The sequence below is a fragment of the Parasteatoda tepidariorum genome, chromosome 8, assembly GCF_043381705.1.
Source record: "Parasteatoda tepidariorum isolate YZ-2023 chromosome 8, CAS_Ptep_4.0, whole genome shotgun sequence".
Taxonomy (NCBI): domain Eukaryota; kingdom Metazoa; phylum Arthropoda; class Arachnida; order Araneae; family Theridiidae; genus Parasteatoda; species Parasteatoda tepidariorum.
In genome coordinates, this window is record NC_092211.1 from 76,949,690 (window position 1) to 76,957,463 (window position 7,774).

Genomic DNA, 7,774 nt, shown 5'->3' on the forward strand with positions numbered 1-7,774 from the left:
TGAAAAATGTTTCAAATCTAATAAATCTGTTTTATAAAGTACATAGTTATTAATCACTTAATTTATCTTTTTACCATGATATTTCTTGTCATTATGTGCAATGGGCAAAAAATATAAACAACCACTCTAAATAACTCTTGATCTAATCCATCGGATCTTCACGTTCTATGACTCAATCTTAATGGTTCGAGGGGTTGACCTCAAATATGCTAATTAATTAATGAACACAATATTTTAAGTTACGAAATCAAGAACAAACGCGCACTTTTTCTGAACAAGCATACCTTTTTTTAGCGGATTTGGATTTCTGACCCCAAAATATAGAAAGTAGTCAGAATTTAGTAAATATGGTTTAATCCAAAGTTTGAACCGCTTTTCTAAAAAGATAGTTCCTAATAAATCAAAGTTTAAAAAACTTGTATTTTTAAAATTCAATATCTCAGAAACTATTCGACTAATATCACTCGAATTTTGTACATTGCCATGTAAAATTATATTCGTTAAAATTGCGTAAAAAATTGTATACCTTAGGTTTCAAAATATTTCAACTGTTGTTAAACGAAATTATCAAAAAAAAATTATTTAAAGTTTTTTTTGGCTTGGATAGATGATCTTATAATTGTGGGGAAAAAAATTTAATTCGCTAAAAAAGTTTTCAAGATATGGTGAAATGAGATTAGATTTTCAAAGATACTCTTACGGTTAGATATGCAAAGATTAAAATGAGCACACTAAGGGTTCTTAATTTCGCCCGCTTTCCTGACCAAACAATTATTCTGAGTCTCCGGCAACTCATATATATATATATTTTATATTTTGGCGTCATAAATCGAAATCCGTCGAAAAAAAAGTATGTTTATTCATAGAAAGTGCACTTTTGTGTCTGCTTTAGTAAGTTAAAATGTAATCTGGGCAAATTAATTAGCATATTTGAATTCACCCCTAGAACCATTAAGATTGAGTTTTGGAACGTGAAGATCCAATCATTAGATCAAAAGTTATTCTGGGTGAATATGTAAATATAATGTACAGGGTTAACCACTTTTTTAGCATTTCTAAACATATATATGAGCTATTCTACAAATAAACGCCAATTAGGCGGCCAAAAAAAAGAAAAATTTTTTGGGGGGGCACACTATTTCTACATGATTTTTCTTCTTTTTTACACCCTAAAAAGGCAAGAAAAAATCGTGAACATGGAATTTTTTCTTTGTGACATACTTTAAATGTGACATACTCTTTCTAACATACTTAGATAAATCTGAGCCATTTATTCAGACAAAATGATTTTTTCATAAATATAAAGTTATNTTTTTTTATCGTTGGGTGCTGTTTACCAGATTTTCGTTCAGTTTTAAAATCTATACAACTTCAGAAAGGTCTTTACTAAATTCGAAAATCCACTTTATTTAAAGATTCTTCGAAATTAATACTAGGGGTCAAAGGTAGTTTTGGAGGTAGTTAGGTAGGTAGGCTCTCCAGCCCTCCAAAACTACTTTTGCAGTTCCTTCCAGGTTGCTTCTCAATTCGAGCTTACTTCCCTCGTTTATTGAATGCTAATTTGTTTTGCTGTGTTTGTAAAAATTCTGTATAAACTTAACCGAATACGTAACTTTGAGAGGGTTTAAGTTTAAAAACTTTGTTATATTCGTATTAAAAGGAAATTTAATGACATTTATATCTCTAATATTTAAGAGCAGCAATCTTTTCATTTAAGAGCAACAATGTTCATTTAACATTTAAGGCCAACAGTGTTCGCTTTCTTTATCGATAAATAACTATTTCCGCTCAATTCAAAAATAAAGTGCTAATAACTATAAAAAAAAATAGAAAGAAATTTTGCATACCGTTTTTCTTGCGTTAACCAGAATGCTAACTTAAATTTCTTCCCCTGAGGGACACCATGATTTGTAAAAAACTTTTCACGCTTTCGCTATGAAACTCAAATAGCGCTAACATTATAGTTAGGGGCTTACAGTAACACTATGCAAAATAGCACAAATAATAATTATAAGATTTATTCCTTAACATTAAAAGGCAACAGTCTTATGAAGAAATTTCTTCTTTTTTTTAAACATCAAAGTACATCTCGTTCTCTTAACTCGAATATAAAGTAATAAAATGCTCGAAAAAATATATAAATCTTCTGCATAGCGTTTGTCTTACGGTAACCGCAAAGCTAACTTTATTTTCTTCCTGTTAGGGACGCCATGATTTGTAAGGAAAGTTTTACGCATGCGCTCTGATGCTCTAATAGCGTCAACATTAGAGCTAGGGGTAATCATGACACCTATACAAAATCCGCAAATAATAATATTTATTCTTCAACATTAAAGGGCAACAGTCACGTGAAGAAATGTGTTCTCTTCTTTAATAACAATTAAATAACATCTCTTTCTCTTAACTCGAATATAAAGTAATAACAGCTTTTAAAATAAAGTACAAACTATTACTTTCTTATCTTTTTATATATTTGCGTAGAAAAATACAACTCGATTGATTAATACAGTTTTAGAAAAATTACTTGTATTAATTAAGTTTACAAAGATACAAACTTCCTCAAGCATCATTCTTCTGAAAAAAAGATTTATCCCAAATAAAAATTAATGCTCTCATCCTTTTAACAACAATCAGTTCGACTATTTTTTTAAAGCACATAATCGATTCTAGACGGTATTATATAAGACTTTTTTGCAAGACATCAATTTAAACGGTAAAGATTTTTCGGTTTATTTTTTAAATACCAAAACTGTCTTCTAATATTTATTAAACACTTAAGAAAGCGTGAGAAGAAAAAAAAATAACTTGTTAGTTAAGCTCTTAATTAAAGAATATAACTCAGGCATGAAGTGACCCGTTCAGAAGAAAAAACAATTCTCTTGAGTAATGCTTTTATGTTAATTAGCATGATTCGGAAGTTTCTGAGTATTCTTTTCTTAATCTTTAGTTTATGTATAAAAATATTCTTTCACTACAAAACATTAGAATTTTTTTTGTATCTTTTTAAATACCAAAAAAAATGAAAAAATTCATTTTGGCTGATGAGGTTCTTGAACTATTTGTTTGCTAACAATTAATTACTCAAAAAAGCTTATTTTTAAATTTGTTTCTTCTTCCATCTTCTTGGTTAATATGTATAAGGAAATGAATAGCAAATAAAAATCCATTATATTTCTAAGTTTTTAGCACACCAGGTTGGAAAAAAAATATTTTATATTTATAGCTTTTTAGCACTTTTAGCATTCTAAAAATTTTTTTATTGAACTTCCTAGTATCTGACTGTTTTCCAATGTTTGGAGGGCTATTTTAATTTAATCTGTTGCATCCTGAGTTTTCCGCCAAAACTCCTCACACCTGTTTCTTATCTTCCCTTTTATTTTCTTGTTCAAACTTGTTCCTCTGTCCTTATTGATTTAACTACTTTGCACGTGTTTGTCTCTACATTCTCTATCATCATTTGGTATTTAGACACTGAAGAAAGTTCTTGTTTATTGAACTGAAACTATAGTACGTCCATTTATGTACTTCCATTTGTGCCTTATTCACGTTGTTTTTTTTTTCTTTGCTTTAATCCACAAAGCACTAAGTATACCCTATTCGTTGATTGAAATCTGTTTTTATTTTATTTTGAACCTGTAATTCAACGTTACGTAGGGCTTTGAATATAATGCTGAAATTTTGTATGAACTTAAAAAGAAAAAATTGAGTCATAACTTTAATTGTCAATAACTTTCTTTGATTTGAATATAATAATAATATTATATAAATTAGTTTAATATTTTTCATTGCATAAGAGGAAAACCTCTAAAATATAATCTAACCACAATAGCCAGTATTTATCTGCAATATCTTGCGATCAATAATTGAATTATAAGTATTGACACTGTTGTCTAAATCCCTAACATCTTTGAACTTAACATCTTTTAAATTTATTGTTTCCCTATAAATACGTACATAGTATATTCTCTCATTTCAAAAATAAATCCTAGTATTCTTCAATGTTTCTGCATTTATTTTATTTTGAACCAGCAATTCAACGTTTCGCATAACTTTGAATATAATGCCAGTATTTCTCTGCGATATCTTGAATATATCATGAAGAATACTAGGATGTTAGGGATATATTTCTCTGTGATATCTTGATTTCAAGATATTTGAGATAAATGCTGGCTATAAATACGTACATAGTATATTCTCTCATTTCAGAAATAAATCCTAGTATTCTTCAATGTTTCTGCATTTATTTTATTTTGAACCTGCAATTCAACGTTTCGCATAACTTTGAATATAATGCCAGTATTTCTCTGCGATATCTTGAATATATCATGAAGAATACTAGGATGTTAGGGATATATTTCTCTACGATATCTTGATTTCAAGATATCGCAGATAAATACTGACTATAAATGAGTACATAGAATATTCTCTCATTCCAAAAATAAATCCTAGTATTCTTCAATGTTCCTGCATTTATTTTATTTTGAACCAGCAATTCAACGTTTCGCATAACTTTGAATATAGTGCCAGTATTTCTCTGCGATATCTTGAATATATCATGAAGAATACTAGGATGTTTGGGATATATTTCTCTGCGATATCTTGATTTCAAGATATTTGAGATAAATGCTGGCTATAAATACGTACATAGTATATTCTCTCATTTCAGAAATAAATCCAAGCATTCTTCAATGTTTCTATAAACCTAATAAGGAATTAAATTTAATCTTACTTTTTACACAGTGCAACCGTAGTTCAAGAAAGAATAATCTGTGCTTATGATTGCAGTTGGTTTTGTATTATGGATGTAGCAAAATTGAAATTGCTTAAAAATTATTCAAGACGTTTCAAAACTGTTAATAGAGTTTCTGAGACTCTTGGAAAAGTCTTTAGCCAGCTCAGCCAGACTAAAGTCAATTTGACTAAGAGTCTTTAACAAAAGAGTCCAGAGTCTTTAGCCAGCTTGAGTCAAAGCCAGCCAACAGCCTGGAAAATTAAATCTTTCAGGAGTGACCTTCGTTTGACAAGAAAGCCCCGCTGGAAAGAAATAGATTACAACTATAATTATAGTATATAACAAGTATATTTATAGTATGAAATATATTATAATACCTTGACAATATAGGGTTCCAAGTTTAATCCTAATATCTTTCAAAAATTGTTGCAACACTAATAAGGAGTTAAATTTAACCTTATTTCTGCCTCAGTGTAAACGTAGTTTAAGAAAAACTAATCTACGCTCTATTATGATTGCTGTTAGCTTTATATTATGATTGCTGCAAATTTGTACGGTTTCAAAATTGTTCGACACGTTTCAAAACCACTAAGAGAGTGACACTTGGACTAGCCCAGCTTTGCCAGCCATTGCCTTGGCGAGTTAAGACAGGAGAGAGCACCTTTCATTTGACAAGAAAGCACCACTAGGATAAAACTGATACTTCGCTCAGAGCCCACGAGATAGATAGCAGCACCACTCATGAGCTGTGTTGCTCATTCTTCCACAATGTAAATATAGATCTGAAGGGCAAGGAAATTTTCTCAAGATCCCTTTACCTATAGTACTGCTCAGCAACAAACCATAAGATTTTTTGATTCATGGATACTAGGAGCTCGTATTGGTGGATATTAGTGGCTTTTAGGATTTAACCCCGGCCACTCCGAGCCGAAGACCTATGGTCTGACCACTAGGCTGCCATGGCCCATTAATAAATTCTAATTAATCTAAGCACATATGACTTAAGATTAATAAGAAATCATTTGTATGATTGAAAAACAAACAGTAACCAATATATTAATTTGTTTTTAATAAAGTTCACTACGTGCTTATTTTCATATCTAAACTAAACTCAGTAACGCGACAGCCCATAGAGGGCCAAGGCCTACTGTGCCCATCTCAGTTTACTTGACCTTGGGCTCTGGGATGCAGGAGCAGATGTTCCGGTCAGGTGGTCAACCGAACGCAAAACTCCCAGTTGTCCAAGTATGCTAATTCCCAAGCATGCTTGGTACTACTCATTTATCGAGGAAGGGATGAAAGGCTGAGTCAACCTTGCCCGTACCGAGGATTGAACCCAGAACCTGTGGCACGGGAGTCATACCACTTAGCCACAGGGGGTCTTATTTTCATATATATGTATATAAAATTGTAAATAAGTGATTATTTATTTTATTTATATATATATATAATTTATTCTTCTGAGGCACATTTGATTAAAAATAGAAAATTCTGTTGTTCGATTCTTTATTAATTTATTATTATTTTTTCAATACATTCTAGATGTTTGCCAGATTGAGATATTTTAACTTNTTTATATATATATATATATACATGAAAACCTTATGAACCTAATTTTATTCTACTTTCACTTTTTTTTCACTTCTAGAAAGTTTTTATACCTTACTAAAGGCAACCATACTAGTATCACAAGTAAGAACTAAAGTCTCAACTCGTTATACAAAAGATAGTCACATGACACTTTTTTCCTTTTTATTTTCCGATATCGAACAATGCAAATCAAAGCACAGCTGACATATCTAACGCAGAACAATTGGCAACAACAAAAAAAAAAAGATCGAAACAAAGCGGCAACAAAATAGGACAGGAAACAAATCGGAAGGCGAAAAGTATTGCCTTTTTGAGGATATGACAAGAAAAATTGAAGAGAAAAAAAGAACTGGCGAAGCTTTAAGCCAAAGAGAAACCAAGTTGTCTGAGAGATTTTAGACAGCAATTTTCTTATTGTTCAATCAGCTTTCTTTCTTAAAAAAAGCTGCTTCTTTTGCAAAAAAACAAAAATACTTTGAGAAATACACTTAAATGGTAAAACGACCCGATAAAATCCATTGAAAATAATAATGACAAGATTCGTCTAGTATTGGATTCCGATTTTTAGCTTAAAAAATGTTGTACGACAAATTTGACATAAGCAAAAACTTTTTTGTAATAATTTAGGTGTTAGATTTAGATAATAATAACTTGGAAATATAAGAAAAAATCACTTTTAGGGAAGGTTTAAAAATTAAACTACAAAATGGCCACAAATTGTAATAGTTTTTGTATAGTCACAACATAATTTTAAATTTCATTATAGTTCTTCAATGTTATGGAAAAAAATTCTAATTACTATTGGCTGAGCCATGATGGCTCAGGAGATAGAGCGTTTGCCTTCCAATGAGGTGAACCGGGTTTGAATCCCAGCGATGGCTGGTCGATAAGAATTCCGCATCCGACTTGCACCGACCACAGTGCTGACGCAAAATATTCTCAGCGGCAGGCGGATCACGGGTTAGAGTCCCCTTGTCGTCAGGCTAATCATGGGAGATTTTCGTGCTTTCTCTCTCCATGTATCGCAAATGTGGGTTAGTTCCATCAAAAAGTCCTCCACGAAGGCAAATTTCTCCCAATGCTTGATCAATAAGTTCCCTTGTCTTTTGGATTGCATTCAAAATTGCAAGGTTACTTAGTTGATCATTAGTAGTCGTGAACCCAAAATTGCGTCGACTGTTCAACGACGGTTATAAAATAAATTAAAATTACTATTAGCTGAGGGAAAAAAAATTCAAAAAATCTTCATTTGTATTTCAAAAATATTTCTGATCAGAAAAAAAAAGAGAATTCTGGAAATGAACACTAAAATTTATGGTATTTGAATAATTTATTTGATGCTTTTTCTATTCGCTATGACATATATCAATGGTTATTCGGAAATTCTTATTTTTTTATTACTCACACATTTAGTAAAAATACAATTCTGAAGAATAATTTTAGCAAAAAAAA